This window comes from Polypterus senegalus, chromosome 5, assembly GCF_016835505.1.
Source record: "Polypterus senegalus isolate Bchr_013 chromosome 5, ASM1683550v1, whole genome shotgun sequence".
Lineage (NCBI taxonomy): Eukaryota > Metazoa > Chordata > Cladistia > Polypteriformes > Polypteridae > Polypterus > Polypterus senegalus.
This window is the reverse complement of record NC_053158.1, coordinates 206,013,574-206,038,640: the sequence shown is the minus strand read 5'-3', so window position 1 is coordinate 206,038,640 and position 25,067 is coordinate 206,013,574.

Below are 25,067 nucleotides of genomic sequence, written 5' to 3'. Positions count from 1 at the left end.
CCATTCCACAGTTTAGGGGGCCCTGTAACTAAACGCTCGACATCTCACTGTTATTTTATTAATCCGTGGAATCATAAGCAGACCGGCATCTTGAGATCTTAATGTGTGCTCTGGTTTGTAAGTCATGATAAGTTTAGACAAGTCAGCTGGACCTTGGCCATTTCAGGCTTTATATGTTGGAGTGACAAATCGAAGCATTTCATTGCTGGAAATGTATGTGGTGCACCATCTGTTGGAATGACAAATGCAACGCATTTTATTACCAGAGTGTTTGTGATGAGCCATTTGTTACTATTACTATTACTAATTAACTGCGAGATTTGCTGGAATAGATGGTGCAGTGCAAACATCAACATTGATGCGTTTGTTGATTACTTTGATTCCAGCCCATCTTAGACGGGGAGCACAGTTAGTACACAATGAAACAAATGTGAGCATGAACAAATGGGAAATAGGAATAAAATACAAAGAGATGCATAATTAAACACAATAAGGTTACTCAAAGGTGAGCTTAAATAAATGAGGCTTAGGCGTCTTTTTAAGAATGTTCATGGTGTCCAATGGCCCCTGATCTCATGTGTCTACAAGAAGAGAGTTCCTTAGTTTAGGGTCCACAGTTTCAAATGCACCAACTCCTTCAGTGTTCAGTCTGGTGTGTGGGAGAGCCAACAACTCCTGATCAGAAGACGTCAGAGAGCTGTATGTGGATATACGGCTGTAGTTGCCGAGTAATAGTTTTAGGAGATGATCTGATCCAGAGCCTCTGAATGAGCAGTAAGCAATCAAGTGATGACCGGTTTAAGCACATGGTAATCAAGACAAGATGACACACGTGCATGCACAGTCACCCTTAACCCTGTTTGGGAAACAATTTGCCTGAGTCTGTTCATGTTCCTGAGGTGGGAAAAGCAATATTTCTGATTTCTGATTCTCCTTCTACTTTTCTTCTTCTTCTTTTTCTTTCGGATGCTCCCATTAGGGGTGGCCACAGCGGATCATTTTCTTCCATATCGTCCCGTCCTCATCATCTTGCTCTGTCACACCCGTCACCTGCATGTCGTCTCTCACCACATCCATAAACCTCCTCTTAGGCCAGCGGATCTCAAACTGTGGGGCGCGCTGAAGTTGTACAAGTAGGGGCGTTGAATAAATGAACAAGACATCAAAATGAATTTTTTACATTTTTATTTCAAATTTAAATTTGCAAGCATATAATCACAACGAATGCATTATAACTAAAATTAAAATAAAACATTTCTAAGGCACAGATTTAATGCGTAGCCAATAATGCCAAATTAAGTTAAATAATTGACTGCGTATTGGGTTATTCTCATGATACAACTAACAGCGGTATAACATTTGTAGGACAAAAATACGTTCGTTTCACGCAGATTGACTTCATCGGTGTCCTCGTTTACGAGATTTTTAAAAATTAAAACATATTTAATTGTTTCTTTACGTAAAAAAATATTTAAATAAGAATAAATACTTTATTCTTTGTTTTTGGGATTAGAATTACTACCAAAAACCACACAAGGCATTTTAACAGTTATTAAAGCACTTTCAAAAAAAGAAATTGCAAATATTTCATCGAAGTTAGCCGAACACATTCATATCTTATAGAAATCAAAATGTTAGGATACTGCGACACCGCTCGAGTGTCATACCTTTGTTAGTTGTATCAGGGGTTATTGATTCTCATCTATCTTATATTATCCAGGGGGTGCGAAATATGAAAGTTTGAGAACCGCTGTCTTAGGCCTTCCTCTTCTCCTCTTGCCTGGCAGCTCTATCCTTAGCACCCTTCTCTCATTATACTCCTCATCTCTCCTCTGCACATGTCCAAACCAACACAATCTCGCCTCTCTGACTTTGTCTTCCAACCGTCCAAACCTGAGCTGACCCTCTAATGTCCTCATTTCTAATCCTATCCATCCTAGTCACACCATCTACTTTTATTGCTGTCAATTATGTTAGGCCATTTTAGCTGCCATTTTGTTTTCTCACAATCATCGCCATTTTGGGCTCCCATCAATAGTTCAGCAACCATTGTTGTCAGGGGCACGTCCCTGGACGATGTGACCTTCAGGTTATGACATGACGGTTTAATTTAAGGAACCATTTTGTCATGCAAGCTTGTTGGTATCAAAATCCTTTACCTAGACAGTCCTTTATTAAATTTACTAGATTTAGATAGATAGATAGATAGAGTGAGTGAGTGAGTGAAAGGCACTATATAATAGATAGATAGATAGATAGATAGAGTGAGTGAAAGGCACTATATGATAGATAGATAGATAGATAGATAGATAGATAGATAGATAGATAGATAGATAGATAGATAGATAGAGTGAGTGAAAGGCACTATATGATAGATAGATAGATAGATAGATAGATAGATAGGCATATATAGAGTAAATGAAAGGCAGATAGATAGATAGATAAATAGATAGATAGATAGATAGTACACTCCCGACACTTCTGCCACCAGGAAGTGTCGTCAGAGGGAGCACCAGGAGCACATCCGGGTGAAGATAAAAAGGCCTGCCTTCCTACAGTCTGGGAGCTAGTCGGGAGTGGGAGCAGGACGAGGCCCCCGTGTAGAGAGGAAAGGCGGTCCAAGGAAAGAGAGAGAGAAGCCCAGAGGAAAGGTGATTGGGGCACGGAGCCCAGTGTACTGTGCGGGACTGTGTTGTTGTGTGAAGAACTATGAATAAATGTGCTTTTTGTATGAAGATGCGGTGTCTGTCTGGTGGGTTGTTTCCACGGGTAGGTCGGTGTTAGGCATCTGCCAGCAAATTGCTGTGTGAGGTGATCCATGGGATTGTTTGTGTGCAAATGATAAGAGCAGCAGCAGTCCCAAATGACAGTGTTGTGTACCGGTTGGAGGAACTGGCAGATGTATGTGATATGGCTGTCATACTGGTACACTGTAAGTGAAGAAGGCAATACAGAATAGCTGAGGGAGGTTGGACATTCTCTGAGAAGGCAATATTTATTAGCTATGAGTGACACCACAGAGATGGTGCCTCAAGAGTCAGAGAGGACTGCGAGAAAGAGTCAAAGCTGAGTTGTCTCCTTGAGAATTTGACATCTGCACAGCCCTTAACCCGCTGAGCAAATTGAAAGAAGAGCAAGGATGGGAGATATGCAGACAGAGACCTGATTCAAATGAAGAGGGGAACCAGCAGTGCGCAAATGATCTGTGGAACGGGTGAACAGGTGAAGGCCTTGGGACTTGACCTTCAAGAGAGCACAGAAAATAAAGGTGAGACCACAATATAGAACATCACACTGGCTACTATGGACTGATAGAACATTCCACGCAGCTTGCTACATACATCGATAGACCTGAGTGTCCACAGGAAGTCCAGTGGATATTTCAAAATAGCATCCAATTTTCCCACCACCCTCTTTTCCACAACAGCTTCCAGTGTGTCCAGGGTTTGCCCTGTGAAGGAGTAGACATTGCTGAGACGTTCGTTCAGGCATTGTACAACTTTTGAGCTCAAGTTGCTTCCCCAGGAGACTGCAGTGTAGACCTCCACACTGGCTACTATGGACTGGTAGAACATTTCCAGCAGCTTGCTGCCTACATCAAAAGACCTGAGTCTCCTTAGGGACTCCCAGTCTTTTCTGGTCCTTCTTGTCTGGCACGATAGTGCTGTCAGACCAGTCCAGTTCACTGTTTGTGACCCCCCAGGTACTTGTATCTCTGCACCAATTCCATGGCTTCCCCCTAATTGATCTCAGAGGCTCTTTGGCATAGCTGAAGTCCACCATTTACTCTTTTGTCGTGATGATGGTGAGCTGCAGGTTGCTAGCCCTGCACAAGCACAGCAAAGCCCTAAATAATCCTCCTTATCTCCATTATTAAGGTACCTCTTGAGTTTTGCTAATGTGGCATCTGACGTGCTAAGCAAATTGAAGAAAGAGCGAGGAGGGGAGATTTGTGAACTGAGTCCTGATTCAAATGAAGAGGGCAACCAGCAGTGCACAAATGATCTGTGGAGCGGGTGTACAAGTGAAGGCCTTGGGCCTGGGCCTTCAAGAGAGCACAGAAAATGAGGGTGAGATCATAACGTAAAACAAAACACTAGCTACTATGGACTGGTAGAACATACCCAGAAGCTTACTGCATTCATCAATAGACCTGAGTCTCCTTAGGAAGCCCAGTCTCCTCTGGTCCTTCTTGTCCAGTGCCACTGTGTTGTCAGACCAGTCCAGTTTTCCGTTCATGTGAATCCCAGTTATTTGAAACTCTGCACCATTTCTTCATCCTCCTTCTAAGACTTTCATTTTCCCTGATTCTGACTACCTGGCCAAAGTGGAGGGCTCCTTTTTAAACTTGACCTGGTGTACCTCCGGCATCAAAACCATTGTCTCCAGGAAGTATGTCCTGGCCAGGCAGAACAACCCTGGAATAGGGCGTTCATCTCCCACTATCTCCACCCTGGTGGCCCTTAATGGAACCTAACAGGGCACCCCTATGAGACCACAACTCCTATTGTGCCCTGAGTGTGTTCATACTGGGGCCTACCACAAGGGATGCTGCCAATCAGCATATTTCCAGGGATAATAACCTGTGCACATAGGATGCAAAGTCCCACAGTCACACATTTCTGGTTTTAGGCAAGCCACATCAGCTCAATGTTCACAGACAAAAACGCAAAGCCTTCAAAGAAAAGAACACAAGACCCACTGTGATACATGGAGGAGGATCGGTGATGTTTTTTGGGGATGTTTTTCTGCATTTGGCATGGGGTGGCCTGAATCCATGCAGGGAATAATGAAATCTCAAGACTATTAAGACATTGTGGAGCGAAACATACTGTCCAGTGTCTGAAAGCTCCGTCTCGGTCACAGGCCATGGACCCTCCAACAGGATAAGGAGCTAAAAGCACCAGGAATGACTAAAAACAAAAACATTGGACTATTCTGAAGTGGCCATCTATGAGTCCCAATTTGAATCTATGGATGGAACCGAAACCTGCAGTCTGGAGAAGACCACCTTCAAACCTGACCCAGCTGGAGTAGTTCGCTCAGGACGAGTGGACAGGTGACAGAAGTCTCATGGAGACGTCCAAGAATTGCTTGTGTCCGGGGACTGCAAACTCTAAAGGTTGTGCTAATAAGTAGTTGGTGACGGGTCCCATCACTTGTGTCCATGCCATTTCCACTTCTGTTATTATATGAAGTATTCTGTTGAATCCAAACTCTAAAGCCAAGTCTGATTTTTGTTAAATATGGAAGAAACAATAATGGGTGCCAGTGACTTCTGTCAGTTTCAAGTGATTGCAAAGACAATTGTGAATTTCTTCTTTTTTGTAGAGGTGTCCTAGCAAACTTATCGTCGTTTGTAATGCGTTCTCCTTTTGTATACTCTTCATTTTCTGACCCTGCCCTGTGGGGTCCTGATGACCGGTCCAGGGTTTGTTCTCTGCTAGCTGGGACAGGCTCCAGCAGACCCCTGTGACCCTGTTCAGGACTAAAACGACTTGGTGAATAACCGACTGATTTTCTGATCCATTCAGCATTCACAAGACCTTCTAAGTGCCTGTTCTCCTCCATGAACCTGTGCTTACTTCAAGTAGAAGAAGACATTTTCAGATTATGAAGGTACCTTGTTGAAACCCTGCCTTTGTACTTTCAGAATCTAATTAGAATTCATCACAGAAAATAAAAGGTAAAATGTTTTATGATCGAGTATACAGAGCACAAAAGCCAAATATCAATTTGCTGCAGTCTTTCTGATTTTATCATTCAAACTAAGTGAAAAAATGTTTTTGTGACACCTAAGGGTGGCTCAGTTCTTTTCAAGTCAAACATAAAAAAGCTTCTGCAAGCTGCCATCAAAGCATGAAAGCGTAGTTTGAAGTGATATCACTGAAGGGTTTTGCCGTTCCCATCAAAACAGAGGAGCGAACCTCATGAGGGACTGATAACGCCAAAGACGGGACAGCCTTATGCAGGTTTAGGGAGATCAAAATGATTCTGTCGTTTGGGGACAACGTCGTGTTTGAATGTGCAGACTCACCTGTGGATTCCATTGCGTTTTATTATGACATTATAAGTGTTAACGCATCACTAGACACTCATCCTAACAGAAAACAGGGGATCTGCAAACACTTGATAAGGAGCAGCCCAGGCTCATTATTATTGTAAACTACCAACTCCATTCAAGTCGTCCTTCAATACTTCAGCCATGATGTACAACATCAAAACACTCTCCAGAAAAAATGTCAATTCTCATACGAGTGGCCTTTCAAAGTATTTGGACCTCAGGCTTGCTCCCAGTGTGAATGTCCTCTGTTTGGTGGTGGCATATCACTGGAGTGTTGAAGTAGATTTCCTTCATTTTCATTTCTCCTGGATGAACTCTAGCTGGATGATGTCCCTTCTGACTGACCAGTGGAAGCGGCCGATTAGTTCCTGATGCTTTCAGGATGCCTGTAGCTGTGTAAAGGAAAATAATGCATTGATGCTAAATGTGCTGGTGCCAGCTGTCTGCCTAGGCTCTCTAGTTTCTATAACACCGGTCATCTCTGGCTACATCAAGTTTTCTCTGGATAACGCAGTCCCCACAAAGACCGTGTGCTGCATTCCCAGAAACAAACTCTGGATCACCAAAGGCATGAAAGACCTACTGAATAAGAACAAGAGGGCCGGCCTTCAGGTCTAGAGATTAGGAAGAAATTAATTAAATGTGGACAGAGCTGAGGAAGCAGGCCCGTGAGGGGAAAGTCCACTACAGAGACAAACTGGAGCACACATTACACCGCACAAACATTAGGAAGTTTTTTCTTTACACAAAGAACGATAGACACTTGGAATAAGCGACCAAGTAGTGTGGTAGACAGTAAGACGTTAGGGACTTTCAAAACTCGACTTGATGTTTTCTTGGAGGAAATAAGTGGATAGGACTGGCGAGCTTTGTTGGGCTGAATGGCCTGTTCTCGTCTAGATTGTTCTAATGTAAAGTTCATATGAAATTACAGCAAAACAAAATTGAGCAAGTGTGGAATGGGATCAATCAATCAATCAATCAACATTTATTTATATAGCACATATTATATTATGCCTGATGAAGATGATGGTCACGTAGACTTCTGCCTTTTAATCCATCCATCATTGTTGGACCATCATGAAGCTTTGAGTAGGTGGAGGTGGTGCAGGCCGCCACCACAAAGAAACCGGAAAAAGAAACAGAAGAGAGAGTTGGGGTCAGTACGGATTTTAGAGCCACCATGAATAGTTATTATGAAGAATTGAACATACAGAGTATCAGGATTAAGTTAAAGTGAAGTTATAAAAAGGCCATGTTAAAGTAATGTGTTTTCAGCAGTGTTTTAAACTGCTCTACTGTATCAGCCTGGCGAATTCCTATTGGCAGGCTATTCCAGATTTGAGGTGCATAGCAGCAGAAGGCCGCCTGCCCGCCTCACCACTTCTTTTAAGTTTAGCTCTTGGAATTCTAAGCAGACACTCATTTGAGGATCTGAGGTTATGATTTGGGATATAATGTGTCAGACATTCTGATATATAAGATGGAGCAGATTATTTAAGGCTTTACAAACCATAAGCAGAATTTGAAAGTCAATCCTGAATGACACAGGTAACCAGTGTAGTGACATCAAAACTGGAGAAATGTGTTCAGATTTTCTTTTCCTAGTTAAGATTCTAGCAGCTGCATTCTGCACTCGTTGCAAACGATTTATATCTTTTTTAGGTAGTCCTGAGAGGAGTGCGTTACAGTAATCTAGTCGACTGAAAACAAACGCCTGAACTCATTTCTCAGCATCTTTCAGTGATATAAGAGGTCTAACTTTACTTATGTTTCTTAGGTGAAAAAATGCTGTCCTAATGATCTGATTAATATGTGATTTAAAATTCAGATTACAGTCAACAATTACCCCTAAGCTTTTTACCTCCGTCTTGACTTTTAATCCTAATGTATCCAGTTTATTTCTAATAGCCTCATTGTATCCATTATTTCCAATCACTAAGATTTCAGTTTTCTCTTTATTTAACTTGAGAAAGTTACTATTCATCCATTCTGAGATACAAGTCAGACATTGTGTTAGTGAATCAAGAGAGTCGGGGTCATCAGGTGCTATAGATAAGTACAGCTGTGTGTCATCAGCATAGCTGTGGTAGCTCACGTTGTAACCTGAGATAATCTGACCTAACGGAAGCATGTAGATTGAGAAGAGCAGCGGACCAGGATAGAGCCTTGTGGACCACCATATCGGATATCAGGGGTCTTTGAGATTTGATTACCACAACTAACAAAGAATTTTCTCCCTGTCAGGTAGGATTCAAACCAAGTTAAGACCCTGCCAGAGAGGCCCACCTGCTGACTGTTATTTAGGATTTTATTCTCATATAGGCACTTTTCTAACTTATTAACGTTTCCATTATGTTGCGTGGCAAAGAAGTAAGACTTGTTGGTCTGTAAATACCAGGCTCCATTTTGTCTCATTTCTTGAAGGTTGAAGTCACATTTGCAACTGTCCAGTCCTCAGGTATTTCTCCTTTCTCAAGTGACTGCTCACATATTCCTAATAATGCTTTTTATTTTTTTTTTCCAATAAATTTATTAAAATCCCATCAGGTCTTTGGGGGGTTATTAGTTTTCAACAAATCGAATACATCTGACTCTTCAATTTTTAAAATCTACGAACTCAGAATTTCTTTCAGTTCGAGCGAAGGAAGAAACGGCTTGCTTTCTACTTTAATATGGTCAAGAAAAAAAAAAGTCAGGCCAGAGCTGCTAGTGGGCTCTTGAGAAAGCCATTACACAGAATTCATAGCCTAAATCTCAGAAGAACAACATACACAGACGTGTCCAGCGCCGTGCAGCGAAGCCCGAGAGTCCTGCTGGAAGCTCCTTTGTATTCTGAAAGCCCCCCAAAGCCTTTCAGGTCCTTGTTTTCATGTTATATCAGCCTGAAACGGAGCGAGTGCGCTTCGTCTTCTTGTTCTTCTGCGGCAGCCCCGTCAGGCAGGCACTTGAACTGGCTCACTTGCTGGAAAGCGGCTCGTTTTGTCTGTGCAGGCCTCGCCGCTGGCTTCTCTATGCAGTTGTTATTGTAGCAAAGTCATCCTAATGGGCGCTTTCAGACCAGGACCACCTGTGGCTCCCATTTCATCAAAATGAAGAGGGCCCTGAGCAAAAAGTGCCACCTGTCTCAATCAAGGATGCATTTTTTTTGGAAAAAAATAAAAAAGGATGAACCTTCGCACGGTATTGATTGCTTGTTAATGGCAAAGTTTTCAAGTACTGAGTTTACCAAGAAGGCGGGCCGATCAATTCCATCTAGTAAATGAAAGGCGTGCGGCTCAAGGAGCTCACTTTGAAAGGTAGCATTCTTCTACATTTTGCATGTGGCACACCAACCTACTTTTTTCTTCTTTATATTAAACATAAACTCATAAAGTATTGCTGTCAAGCTTGTGTACGGGCGACAGAAGATTTGAAAGCACAAGGAACCAGACGATGGCACAGAAATAGCAGGCGGTGTAACTGGAAGGACTGTAATGGAAAAAACAAACCTCAGGACGCTTAGACAAAATCAAAGAATGGAACGATAAGTCTGGAGCTGAAAAAGGGTTGTCATAAACGAGACAAAAGAGGTGCAAAAAGATGTGGGGCAGCCACCCGTATATTATTCCTGGCTGCAAAAATGGATATCTACAAGGTAGAGATGTGTACAGACTGGAGTCCACAACAGAACTGATTTGCTAGGACAAAGATGGCAGCTTTAAGGGAGAGCAGAGGAAGTGACGTCATCCGAAGGGCCGGAACTAGAAGTGGCGTCATTGGGGCCGGGACTAGACGTGATGTCATCGGGGCCAGGCAGAATTTTCTGTAACTGGTCTGCAGAGAACTGAGAGAAAGAGTCAGTGCACTCCACCACCCCCTGGTCTGGCATGGAATTACTCTCATTTAGGCCCGTTAGCTGCCTCCCATGTGCATGTATGTGACAGGTTACATGACACCAGAGCCAAGAAACACAAGATGTAAGTCATAATCAAAGGACATAAAAAAAAATATACAGTCGTAACCATCATTGTCCAACCCGCTATATCCTAACTACAGGGTCACGGGGGTCTGTCTGAGACAATCCCAGCCAACACAGTGTGCAAGGCAGGAACAAGTCTCAGGCAGGGTGCCAGCCCACCACAGGACACACACACACACACACCAAGCACACACCAAGCACAGACTAGGGACAATTTAGGATCGTCACTGCACCTAACCTGCATGTCTTTGGACTGAGTGACTGATGACTGATGACAGTCGTAACCATTGACACTTTGAAATGGTGCAAAAACGTGTTTGTTTGCTGGATCTGATTCTTGGATGGCATCCTGTGTGAGGTCGCATACAGTGGATTGAAAAACTCTTCCAACCCCTTCACTTTCTACACACTTCACTTCTTCTTCTTCTTTTGGCTGCTCCCATTAGGGGTTGCCACAGCGGATCACCTTCTTCTATATCTTTCTGTCCTCGTCATCTTGCCCTGTCACACCCATCACCTGCATGTCGTCTCTCACGACATCCATCCATCTTTTTCTCTTACCTGGCATCTCTATCCTTAACATCCTTCTCCTATTATACCCTTCATCTCTCCTCTGCACATGTCCAAACCAACACCATCTCACCTCTCTGAGTTTGTTTCCCAACCATCCCACCTGAGCTGACCCTCTACTGTCCTCATTTCTAATCCTGACCATCCTCGTCACCCCCAATGCCAATCTTACCATCTTTAACTCTGCCACCTCCAGCTCTGTCTCCTATGCCACCGTTTCTAGCCCATATAACATAGCTGGTCTCACTACCGTCCTGTAGACCTTCCCTGTCACTCCTGCTGATACTCGCCTGTCACAAATCACTCCTGACACTCTTCTCCACCCACTCCACCCTGCCTGCACTCTATTCTTCATTTCTCTTCCACACTCCCCTTACTCTGTACTGTTGATCCCAAGTATTTAAACTCCTCCACCTTCGCCAACTCTACTCCCCTCATCCTCACCATTCCACTGACCTCCCTCTCATTCACACACATGTATTCTGTGTTGCTCCCTCTGACAGTGTCATAAATTTTTGCCCATCAATCCAAACTCAACAACCCATTGTGACAAAGTGAGGACATGTTTTCAGGAAGGCTTGTCAATTTATTTCAAAAATGATAAACTGAAAACTTTTATTCCTAGAAGTATTCAGACATTTTGCCGTGGTTCTGCAAATTGTTCTCAGCTGCATCCTGTTTGCTTCAGTTCTCCTTGAGATGTGTCAAGAACTTGATTGAAGTCCACCTGTGGCCGACTGAATCCTCATCACCGATTCTGCACCCATCTACACGCCACACCCTGAAAGATGCAGACACAAGGGGCTGAGGGTGATAGTGATAAGGACCTTATCAGAATTGGCAGATGGTAAGAGTGCTGTCCAGCAGGGGTCACTGCTGGGGCCGCTGCTATCCTTAATGTATATATAACTGATTTGGATAGATATATAAGTAACAAGCTGGTTAAGGTTGCTTGTGATACAAAGTGTGGTGGATTGGCAGATGTAATAAGAATGTAAGCTTAATGTCGCTGTGCTCTATACAAAAATGATTTTATAAATCCACTCAAATGTATATGCCAGGCCAAAGTTAGCACACAGGGGCTCTCAGCATTTTGAACTGCTAGGCAACCATTTGAAGAGAGAAGGCTCAACTACGACAATGGGCTTTGGACTATTTCTGTATGTTAGAGATGAAATTGAATCCTCTCCTTCCCTTGTTTGGAAACTAAGTAAGGGCCTGCACGTGGAGAAGACAGTATATAAAGACTTGGACAGCAGCCGACGGACGGATGGGTGATATCGTCATCCGTCCTGAAAAGCCTTCCATCGCAGCGACGAAAAATGGCAGACTGTATAGATCAAGATCCCACCTTGGTATTGTCTTGCTATTATGGCTTCCCGTCTGTTATGCCGCGTAAATTGTCAGTAAAGAAAGCTAAGCTATTTTCTCTAATGTGATTTTTACCGCCATATCACTATGGGAGGGATATCGCCTTTTAATATCATATCTATATAGTTTTCGGATACTTAAAATGCCGTAATACCAAAAGAACTTATTCCAACTAGGGAGCTATATCGCCCCCTACAGGAACAGCAGATCCTCTAGAAACCATTGAATCATCACAGAGGGTCTTAGACAGCATATAGGCTTGGGCAGTTTGTGGCAGATGAAATATAATGTCAATGAATGTAAAGTATTACATGTAGGAAGAGAAACGTGAGATTTGGAAACACGGTGGGAAGTCTGAAATGCAGAGTATGCCTTATGAGAAGGATTTAGGAGTTGTAGTGGACTCGTCACTATCGACTGCCTGACAGTGTTCAGAAGCCATTGTCACACACATGCGAATGGGAGGCAGTTAACGGACCTGAATAGTGATAATTCCACACCAGACCGGGGGTGACGAGGTGCACTGACTTTCTCAATCTTCTGAAGACCATTCACTGGAAATCCCACAGGGTTCTGGCTCCTATGATGACGTCACATACATTTTTTTTGTCACCTATGATGACGTCACTTCCGGCTCCGACTTCTGTGATGATGTCACTTCCATTTTCGGTGCATATGATGATGTCACTTCCGTGTTTTGTTACTTATGATGATGTCACTTCTGACTCTGGCACCTAAGATGATGTCACTTCCGGTTGTACGGAGATACATCTTTGTATCTCTATATTAGTTCTGTCTTGGACTTTGTACCAGTCACAGCTCTTGAAAATATACCCATTTGCTTCCAGGGCATATTACACGGGTAGCCACCCCAAACCTTTGATGTCTCCTGTGTATTCTTATCACACCATTAAGAAGGCTAACAGAATGTCAGGTTATATAGCGCCTTGATGTGTGGAGTTCAAGTCCAAGGAGGTGACTCTGAAACTTTATAACACACTGGTGAGGCCTCATCTGGAGTCCTGTGTGCAGTTTTCAAAGTCAAAGTCAAAGTCAAAGTGAACTTTATTGTCATCTCAACCATATACAAGTATACAGATAGACGAAATTGCGAAGCTCAGGGTCCACAGTGTAACAACATGATGTGCAAATAGTAAATTAAAAATAGAATAAAAATTTTAAAATTTATAATTAAAACACAAACAAACAAGACAAGACATTGTGCAAAGATAGGACAAACAAGTAGCAGCAATATTGATGTGTAAGATATGTAATATAATAAGTAAATAAATAATAAATAATAGATATAGATAATACAGAAATTATCAGTGTATGATAATAGTTGTTTAAGACGTGTGTAAACAATGACAGGTCAGAATGTTTCATAAATCCTTAGGAGGTCAGTATGAGATTTTCAGTTCTTTGCAGGATAGTGGTTTTCATGTATAAAAGTTCTGTTTTGTAGAGGAGGTTGAGGCCGTGTGGAAGGTCCCAGGGGGCAGCCTGGTGTTAAGGAGTCTAACAGCTTGGGGGTAAAAACTCTCCTGCAGCCTCGCAGATTTGGCTTTGATGCTGCAATATCTTCTCTTGGATGGCAGAAGTGTGAAAAGTCCATGTGAGGGGTGTAAGGGGTCCTGCACAATGCTGCAGGCCTTGCGGACACAGCGTTTGTAAAATATGTCTTGTAGTGAAGGGAGAGGCACCCCAATAATGTTCTCTGCTGTCTTCACTATCCTTTGCAGGCGCTTGCGGTCGGATATGTTGCAGTTGCCATACCAGACAGTGATGCAGCTGGTCAGGACACTCTCTATGATGCCTCTGTAGAACATGGTGAGGATGGAAGGGGGAAGACGTGCTTGATTCAGCCGCCTCAGGAAGTGTAGTCTCTGCTGGGCTTTCTTGATTAGTGATGAGGTGTTATGTGTCCACGTAAGTTCCTCAGTTAAGTGCACACCGAGGAACTTGGTACTCCTAACAATCTCCACATCTAAACCTTTGATGCTGAGCGGGATGTGGGCAGGACGTGATTTTCTGAAGTCCACGATTATCTCTTTTGTTTTGTCGACATTGAGAGATAGATTGTTGTCTTCACACCATGCGGACAGCCATTTCACCTCATCTCTGTATGCTCTTTCATCATCCCTGCTTATCAGTCCCAGCACCGTCGTATCATCCGCAAACTTGATGATGTGATTGGTGTTGTGCGTGGCTGTGCAGTCGTGAGTCAGCAGGGTGAAGAGCAGTGGACTAAGCACACAGCCCTGCGGTGCTCCAGTGCTCAGTGTGATGATGCTGGAAGTGTTGTAGCCCATCCGAACTGACTGGGGCCTCTCTGTCAAGAAGTCCAGGATCCAATTGCAGAGGGTGGTGTTTAGGCCCAACCTGCTCAGTTTTACCACCAGCTTTGGAGGGATGATTGTGTTGAAGGCAGAGCTAAAGTCTATGAATAGCATCCTGACATATGTGTCTTTTTTATCCAGATGTGTCAGGGAGATGTGAAGGGCAGAGCATATGGCATCCTCAGTTGACCTGTTTGAGCGGTATGCAAACTGAAGAGGGTCAAGGGAGGCAGGGAGATTAGTCTTTATGTGTGACATGACTAACCTTTCGAAGCACTTCATTATGATTGGTGTGAGTGCAACTGGTCGGTAGTCATTCAGGCATGTCACTGATGACTTCTTTGGCACTGGTATGATGGTGGTCGACTTGAAGCATGTTGGGACTGACGACTGGCTCAGAGATGTGTTGAAGATGTCTGTGAGGACACCAGCCAGTTGACTTGCACATTCTTTGAGCACAAGACCAGGTATGTTGTCAGGTCCTGCAGCCTTCCTTGGATTGACTCTGGATAGAGTCCTCCTCACATCTGTTATGGAGAGACAGAGTGCTTGGTCAGTGGAGGGAGGTGTTGCTTTTCTCGCAGGCTCTTTGTTCTGTGCCTCAAACCGTGCAAAGAAGTTGTTCAGCTCATCTGGAAGGGAGGCATCACCATCACTGCTGTGTGGATTGGGCTTGTAGTTTGTAATTGCCTGAACACCCTGCCACATATGACGTGTGTCTCTGGTGCTGCTGAATTGTTTGTTGATCTTCTGCGCGTATGCCCACTTAGCTCTCCTTATAGCACGAGACAGGTTGGCTCTGGTCACCCTAAGGGCGGCCTTGTCTCCAGATCTGAAGGCTGCATTTCTGATCTTGAGCAGCTTGTGCACTTCTCTTGTCATCCAGGGCTTTTGGTTGGCTCTAGTGGTAACATCCTTGGTAACAGTAACATCCTCTATGCATTTGGAGATGTAGCCAGTCACAGAGTCTGTGTACTCCTCCAGATTGATGGAGTCACCATCCATAGCAGCCTCTCTGAAAATGTCCCAGTCTGTCAATTCGAAGCAGTCTTGGAGAGCTGAAACCGCACCAACCTGCCACACTCTGATGCTCTTGCGGGCTGGTTTAGTGCGCTTCAGCAGGGACTTGTATGCAGGAACCATAAAACGCTGATATGATCTGAACAGCCCAGGTGAGGGTGGGGTAGTGCCTTGTAGGCGCCAGGAGCGCCGTGTAAACATTGTCCAGACAGCTTCCCCCTCTAGTTGCAAAGTTCACATTCTGGGAGAATTTTGGGAGAAATGACTTCAAGTTGGCATGATTGAAGTCTCCAGCAATAATGAAAAATGCCTCGGGTGCGCGTTTGCAGTTTGCTGATGATCTCGTAGAGTTCGCTAGCGCATGGTTAGCATTTGCGCTAGGCGGAGGTAGACCGCCACCACCATCACGCAACTGTATTCCTCGGCAGGTAGAAAGGCCGACACCTTACTGATAAAACCTCTATCAGCGGGAACAGTGTCGCGCAACTGAGGCAGCGTTCAGACACCACTCTCTGTTCACATAAACACACAGTCCGCCTCTGGTCTTACCGGACAAAGAGGCGTCTCTGTCCGCTCGGAAGATGGTCAGTCCGTCTAGCTGGATTGCCGAGTCTGCAATGTTTTCCTGGAGCCATGTCTCAGTGAAAATAAAGATGCAGCAGTCTCTCATTTCCCACTGCTTGGCCCGCTGCAGCTTTATATAATCCAGCTTGTTGTCCAGCGATCGGACGTTCAAGCAGAATAGACGGTATCGCAGGTCTGGTGGGGTTAGTTTTAGCCTTGTGCGAACACCGCCGCTTACCTCGTTTCTGTTTCCGATCTCTGCGCTTTTGAACTCCAGGCTACAGAAAGAACATAGCAGCACAAGAGAAGGTCCAGAGAAGAGCAACTAGGCTGATTGCAGGACTACAAGGGATGACTTATGACAGAGGTGGGCAATGTCTGTCTTGGAGAGCCACAGTGGCTACAGGTTCCCCATCCCTGAGTTATAAGGGAAGATTAAAAGAGCTGAGCCTTTACAGTTTAAGCAAAAGAAGATGAAGCGGAGATCTGATTGAATTGTTTCAAATTATGAGGGAAATTAGTGCAGTGGACTGAGACTGTGACCTTAAAATGAGTTAATCAAGAAAAGATGGACACAGCTGGAATCTTGTTAAGGGGGAATTTCACACAGACATTAGGAAGTGTTTCTTTACCCAGAAAATCATAGGAAATTGGAATAAGTGACCAGGTATTGTGGTAGAAAGTAGGACTGAAACTCAACTTGATGTTATTTTAGAGGAGTTACAGTAAGTGGATAGGACTAATGAGCTTTGTTGGGTGGAATGGCCTGTTCTCGTCTAGAGTGGTATACTGTAATTATTTTAACATTTCATTTAGAAAGGCACACGTGTATAGAAAGTCCAACAATTCACACTGCATGTCTGAAAAAACACCCAACCACAAAGTCCAAGGAAGACCTCTGTGATCAAATTGTGGTGAGGCATAGATCAGGGTAAGGGGATAAAACCATTTCTAAAGCTTTGAATGTTCCCTGAAGCTTATGGGCTTTAAGAATTACAAAACAGAAGATGTTTGGAACCACTAGGACTCTTTCTAGTGCTGGCTGTCAGGCCAAACTGAGTAACTGGGCAAGAAGGACCTTGGTCAGAGAGGTGACTGAGAACCCGGTGACTAATTCCTCTGCTTAACTAAATGAATATTGAAAAGAGTAGATATATTGAAATATCTAGGATGAGTGGTAGCCCGAGATGGACACTTAGATGGAGAGATATCCCACCAAGTCCAGTTTGGATGTAACAATTGTAAGAAGGAGGATTGTGTGATTGGAAGAATTAAGGTAAAGGTTAACGATGAGGTTTTGAAGACCAGCATTGACGTTTGGAGCTGAGGCATGGGCAGTGAAGAGAGCATAGGAGAAGTTACATGTGGCAGAAATGAGAATGTGGAGATGGATGTGTGGACAGAATAAGAAATGAGGAAAGAAGGTTGAAGTGGTATGGACATGTAACGAGGAGAGACAATGAATATGCGGGCAAAAGAGTGATAGGAACTAAAGTATAGACAAAGAGAAAATGATGGAGGCTAAAGAGGAGGTGGGTGGATGAAGTTAAAGAAGATCTGAAGGAAAAGGGCTTGACTGGTGAGGAACTGTTTGGAGAAGGTTGATCAAGTACATGGACACTACACAGAAGAAGAAGAAGAAGAAGAAGAAGAATTGAATATTGTGGGGCATTACAATGTGTTCAGCCCACATTAGAGCACTAAGGAGACCCCCAGTTACCATAGAGTATTGCGTACACTGTGCTTAAGTAATTATTTTGTGAGTACGTTTCAGTCTAGCAAACAAAGTGCCATCCAGCGGGTAAAGAATGAGCTGAAAGTGGCTCACTGGCTGTGAACAACATTGGCTCATCATGCCTGTCTTCTATGACAGCGTTTCTCAGCCTTTAAGTATTTGTGACCCGCGTTTTCATAACAGTTTTAATCGTGCCCCGACATTTTTTTTAAAGGAGCCCACTAATACCAATTTATTCTTTTTTAATTAATGATATATCATAGATGCATATTTTATTATACCCACTTAACTTTTATCGACGTTTATCTAACTCTATATTTATTTTTCTAGTATCAGAATGTAGTTTAAGTTCATTTGTTTTGGTTTCAATAGATGCATTTTTCATATTTTCGATTCTTGTTTTATTTTTTTCACTTCTTCGTGCCCCCCTTTTTGTTACTTCACACCCCCCCTAGGGTGGGTGTGGCCCACCCCACAGGTTGAGAACCCCTGTTCTATGATGATCATTACAGTTATTGATTTCTGACAGTTTATTTCTAAACATTTGGAAAAAATTATTGATGTAACCCACTTGTCACTTTTATCGCAGTCACAATCTTTTTAGGTGGCAATGGATCCTGGCTGGTGGCCAGTCTATCGCATGCAGACCAGAGAAGTTTAAAGCCGCAGTCTGACGTTCTACATTTCTTGGGTCTGTGAAAACGACTCAACATTTTAAAATTTGATGTCAACCCTGGCAACGCAAAGAAGTGCCGTCCTCAGCCGCCTGGTATAAAGAATTGATCAGGGCAGAAGAGCTACCTGCTGTGTCACTTGGTAGCATCCTAATGCAGTATATTGGGGTCCTTGGGGGTCTTTCTTTCTTTCTTTCTTTCTTTCTTTCTTTCTTTCTTTCTTTCTTCTGGCTGTTCACCTACAATGTGAAATGCCCGTCAGCAGGTAATGCCCACCCGTTTACAGAGGTCCGATGATTTAGCAGTTATTTTTTTTTTCTTTTCAGGATTGCATCTGTGTGTTTACTGCTGATCACAGAGAAGAAAAGAGCTAAGTGCTGAAACATAATGCCAATTTGCAGTGGTTCACTGCCAAGGCATTTTGTTTTATTTTTGCCGAAAGCTATGATAATTTTCTCCTGTGGTGTGTAAGACTATGGAGTGTAACATAGGGGCTTCCAGCTCTTTTCAATTGAAGCCAACACCTGCAGCGGGCCCTGATCTACAGAGAGACACGCACGCCTTTCCTATCAAGACAATGTAAAGAAAATATAAAGCTTTATCAAATTAAGGCAGGCCATTAATCAATAACTCAAGCCGTGCTGTTTAAACTCTCTTAACCGCTGTACTTCACTGTCGAGACATTCCAGGCGTTGTTTTTGCCCATTTATAACAAAGCCTGTGCCTGCTGTAGTATTTGGTGAAAAGTGACGGCTCTGCCATGTCTCTAATTGAGGAGAGCTGGCCAGAGCCTGCTAATCCTAAATCTGTATAGAAGGTAGAGATCGGGACCATGCAGGGTCTCAGTTTATCATAATGCACCTTCATAATAAAAAATAAGAACGCATATGATTGGTACTGTTGCATAGTGGTGAGCACTGCTGCTTCCCAAAATCAGATTTTATTTGTCACATATATCAAGCATGATGGGTTACCTTCCATGTTCTTCACAGGTAGCCGAGAGGGGGCGCTGTCTCCACTAACTGCCTCATCTTCTCTTTATTCCACAGCCCAATGAGGTCAGCTAACTCCGCCCCTTCTGCACCAAGGGCTAGAAATGCGAGACCCGCCCTGAGGAAAGGGGTCACATTTGCCATAAGCAACCACAGAGAGAGGAGCTCCACAAGCTGACCGCGAAGAGCCTTACGAGGGGAAGTCTTGATGACCTGATTGTTGAGGGGCAACCTTATTTTGTTTATTCGATTGTTAAACACCATCACGTGTTATTTTATGTGTGTGTTTTTGGCAAATAAATGGGGACAGACGGCTTGGAATCTCAAAAAATTGTTATTCCTTAGACGACCACACATACAATTGTACACACAGTGCAAATTGTAGTGAAATGTTTAGTTACAGAAGCTGAAGAAACAAGATAAATATCACAAGAGACCACAACCTCCCAAACACACGTAAGAACAACTGACTTGGATAACAGATGACAAGCTTGTAGGTGGCAGTAAGATGTGGTCGGACCTGCTCAGTTGTACCACAGGTTTGCATTTAAAGAGATTTGGATTTGGACAGAGCAGGTCCAGCTTGTTGTGTCCATAGTTTGAATTCACCAGCATTTTAGGGTCAGAATGATCCATCATTGGAGTGTTGGTAACAAGATCATCCGAATTAGAAGACAGTTTGCTGATAATGAAGATTGGTGTTTAACTGTACTGCTTCTTCTTTGCTTTCATTCATCCAAGACTATTTATTTAGTATGTGTGGGTCCTTTGGATTTGGAGTAAGATGTGGTCACCAGAGCAGGTCCAGCTTGTTGTGTCCATAGTTTGAATTCACCAGCATTTTAGGGTCAGAATGATCCATCATTGGAGTGTTGGTAACAAAGTGAATTATTTCTCTTGCTGAGTTAAACAAACATCAACCAGGATGATGTAGCTTATCTCTCTGAGCCAAGGACCTTCACGCATCATCCGGGAGGGTCGCAGTGGCTACAGAATTTCATTCTAACCAGTTTTCTAATTAGAAGACAGTTTGCTGATAATGAAGATTGGTGTTTAACTGTACTGCTTCTTCTTTGCTTTCATTCATCCAAGACTATTTTAAATTACATTGTAGAGTAAAATTCCTCACTCTCGACCTTCATTTGCTTGAAAGTCCCAAAGCATTGTAACAGATGAGATGGAAGGATGGGGGAAGGCAGCTTTTTTAGCACACTGCCTCCCCCAAGACGTTAGATGGCAGCTTCCCTGGACTGCAGCCATGCCCCGGATTCCTGCAGGGCACTATGGGAGATGTAGTTTAATACCACAGCCCTGCTGGGTACCGTGGGTGCCGCCAAGGGACGCTGAAAAAGAACCTGTGGAGTCATTTCTCACCCATAGCCCGGAAGTACTAGCAAGTCATGGGGACAAAAGCCCAGACGTACTTCCAGGCTGAAGAAAACTTGAGTTCTCCTTCTGACCCGGAAGTGCTAGTGAGTCATGTGAATGGAAGGACAGTAAAACTTCCAGGTCGAGGACTATAAAAAGGACTGCTGAAAACCCAGCAAAGGAGTTAGAGTCAGGTGGGTGGTGGACAAAGCTTGCTGGGAGATGTGAAGGAGAAGAGAATGGCAGTTATTGTGTTTATTTGCTTGTTTATTGGTGACTGTATGAGAAGAAACATTGAATAAATATCTTCTTGGTGCTTTTAACCCATGTCCTGTGGGTCTGTCTGTTAAATTTAAAGGGGCAACAGTGCCACCTAGCGTCCATAGCATGTAAGTCCCAAACAGTTCCCAAAATGTCCACTAGAGGAGGAAGCACCATCAGAAAACCCCATCTAGTAACACAGAGGACCACATTGAATCTTTATAAATAAAAAAAAATATTAATACAGAAATGCTCTGTAACAACACAAAGCTCTGTGGAATACAAAAGGCCATAAGGAGTTTCCTGAAGAGGCAAAAGAAGTCCAGGGCAAACAAGTCCATATCACAAATCTAAAGAATAGCCAAAAATACAAAGGAAAAGGGTCAAAAAGATAGTTAAGCAGAGAGTACAATCAACAATCACAAATCCAAAAACTCACCACACCACAAGCACATTCCAATGAACCGCAAGGGACTCTTTGTGGCCATGTGTTTTGTGGGTAGTCCCCTAAGAGGTGGGGCCACCTGCCAATCACATCCTATTCAATCAATTCCATCCTATTGATCTGGAGGGTCTCCCACAGTTTCTGGTGGTTCATTTCGAAGGCGAGTTTACTTGTGTTTATTGTGAATTCTGTTAATTATCGGATCTTTGACATTTCAACTTCCTGCTTTGTTTTCGGGCCTTGCTTTTGGAATCTGTTTCAGGAATTGTTTGATTTGGATTGCCTATACTGTATGTGTCATGCAATTCCATTTTATCTTTGTGCTTCATGGAGCTGCATTTTGATTGCAATACTTTTTATGAAGAAAACATCTTTTACTTGATAAAGATGCAGTGCTTACCCCTAATACTAGCCAGGGTTGGATGGTGATATCCCCCTCTAGTGGCCGCCATCAGAAGAGCTTTGGAACTCCATAGTGCTTGGGGATCCTAGCTGATGACAGTTTAGAAATAAATGAGAGAGAGAGAGAAATGGAGTGTGGTCCACCAGGCTGGCACCACCAGCTTAACCTGACAGAGACAAGCGTGGGACACAAGTTCAAGGCACACAGTTTTTCATTTTTCTTTTTCTCATGGGAAACGCCTTCCCCGTTTCCCACAGGCACAACACACCCCAAAGCGCAGCACACAAACAATACTCCTTCTCCACTGTTTTCCTTCTCCTCCATTCCTCTGGTCAAGCTTCGTCTTCCTCCTCCCAACTCTGGCTCTCCGAGTAGTGGCTGCTGGCTCCAGGTGCTTGATTACTCGTTTCCGGCAGCACTTCCGGGTGTGGTTGAAGAACTGCCCAAAAGGGCTCTGTAGCTCCTGCTGCATCACCCCCTGGAGCTGCCTGCAGATCCCAACAGGGCTGCACCACACTCCAACTCCCATGAAGCCCTGTGGGAGTCCGAGGCACTGCTGCAATCCAGGGGGGTTGCCATCTAGTGTCCTGGGGGTGGTAACGCCTCTGGTCATGCTTACTCCCCTGGTCCTCCCAGCGTGGAGGCACCACGCTACAGGGGGAAACCATAAAACACATGGATAATGGTTTCAGTAAAGGGAATTCGACACTGTATTTAAAATTTGCCTTGTATGAATGATAGCACTAATAATTAATATAAAGTCAGCCCGCCTTACCTGTAGGTCTGGCATCCCACCATGGTACAAACTTATTTTAAAAAAATCCAGAATATTCTAGAAAAAGACCATTTAAAAGAGATACGTACAGCCCTACCCACTAAATATGTGAAGAAACTGCACGGTCAGGCTGATGCTACCGAGTCACGACGTACCCAAGCCGGGCCAACCCTCAGTCCCGCTGTATCAGCCCTTGTGCTCGCCTTGGATGCTCAATCATCTCTATGCTTTTAAATTATATTATATTAGTATATTTAGGGTAGAGTGGTGGCTCTGAAGCTAAGGAGCTGCGCTGGTATCTCGAAGGTTGCCGGTTCAAATCCCTGTCACTGCCAAAAGAGATCCTACTCTGCTGGGCCCTTGAGCAAGACCCTTAACCTTCAATTGCTCCAGGGGCGCTGTACAATGGCTGACCCTGCTCTCTGACCCCAAGGGGTATGCGAAAACTATCAAATTCCTAATATGAGAAATTTTATAAGGTGAAATAAAGAAAAAAAATATATATATATTAAGTCCGGAACATCTGTGGATTTTGCACATCAACAAGGTGTCCTGAAACTAGAAACCCCCAGATGAGGCGGCCCGACTTGTACTTAAATACCAAGTTTCATTATAAGCAAAGAATGTCTGCTAATTATGAAGATGTTTGTAAAGAAATCCTGCAGCCAGTATGGCTCCCCAGTGACTGTGGGTGAAGGTCCCTGCCCTTGGCGGTAATGTGGATGAATTCAGTTGGCATTTTGATATCTGGTCCACAACTTTTATTTCTAATGATAACGTATTCACTGTTTTTCCATTTTTCATTCACCTGAATCATCAGTCCCCCATTTAGAAGGCTGGCATCCTTCAACATCTGTAATAAGATGCTACAGATGTTCTACCAGACGGTTGTGGCGAGCGCCATCTTCTACGCGGTGGTATGCTGGGGAGGCAGCACAAAGAAGAGGGACGCCTCACACCTGGACAAACTGGTGAGGAAGGCAGGCTCTATTGTAGGCACGGAGCTGGACAGTTTGACATCCGTGGCAGAGCGACGGGCGCTGAGCAGACTGCTGCCAATCATGGAGAATCCACTGAACAGGATCATCTCCAGACAGAGGAGCAGCTTCAGCGACAGACTGCTGTCACCATCCTGCTCCACTGACAGACTGAGGAGACCCCACACTATGCGACTCGGGGGGGTAAACATTAACATTATACAAAGTTATTGTCTGTTATACCTGCATTGTTATCAATCTTTAATTTAATATTGTCTTTTATTAATATGCTGCTGCTGGAGTATGGGAATTCTATCTATCTATCTATCTATCTATCTATCTATCTATCTATCTATCTATCTATCTATCTATCTATCTATCTATCTATCTATCTATCTATCTATCTATCTATCTATCTATCTATCTATCTATTTATGCCTTTCCTTCACTCCACGCAACAATATCAGATGAATCATGGAGTTGATTATCATGCCTGTCTTGGTGTGTTTTCCTTGCACAGCATGTTGGGTAAACTGCCAACTCTAAATTGTTGGGGTGTGGCATGTGTTGACCCGGTGATTGCTTGGCACCCCACCCAGAGATGGCTTTGCTAGGTTCCTGTACCCTAAAACAGTGTTTCTTGACCTTTGTGGTGGTGCATCCACTTTTCCTCCATGTAAGTGTCTTTGTGAGCCACCAAGAGGGCAGGGTGGTGGGTCTTCTTCATGAATCAAGCATTTTCGTCAGATCAAAGGAGGGGAAATAAGAGCAACCCAACGTGACCCTCTACTATTATAAAACAATGGCGGTAGTCCGCAACCCAAACAAGTGGTTGAGAAGCACTGCCCAAGAATTTTACCTGCTTACTGTCATTCCAAGTAACCCCCATACAATCCTATATGGGGCTTCAGTTATTAGAAGGGCCCACTCAACCCTGACAAACCTCTAGTTCAGGGGTCCTCAATTATGGCCCTGGAGGTCTAAAGTGGCTTCAGGGTTCCAGCCACTTTTAAGTCAGGCCTAACAGATAATGAAACTTGGTAATTAATTATATGGCTTGTTGGTGATTTCATTCTTCCAAGACAAAGATTAGGAATTGTTTGTTTTCTGAGAACTTTATTCATATGTTTTGTGGTCCTTCCCTTTGCTCTCATTTATTTATATCATATAACGTGTTATTAACATGGACACCGCTTGATGGTTATGTATAGGTGTAAATGGGAGCACGTTAGCTGGCGAGCTGCTGGATCCTTTGTCATTTATGCCTTATTATTCATCCATCCATTATCAAACCCGCTATATCCTAACTACAGGGACACACCAGGGACAATTTAGAATCGCCAGTCCACCTAACCTGCATGTCTTTGGACTGTGGGAGGAAACCCACGCAGACATGGGGAGAACATGCAAACTCCACACAGGGAGGACCCGGGAAACGAACCCTTAAGGGTCTCCTTACTGCGAGGCAGCAGCGCTACCCACTGCTTCATTATTATTATTATTATTATTATTATTATTATTATTATTATTATTATTATTCTTTACATT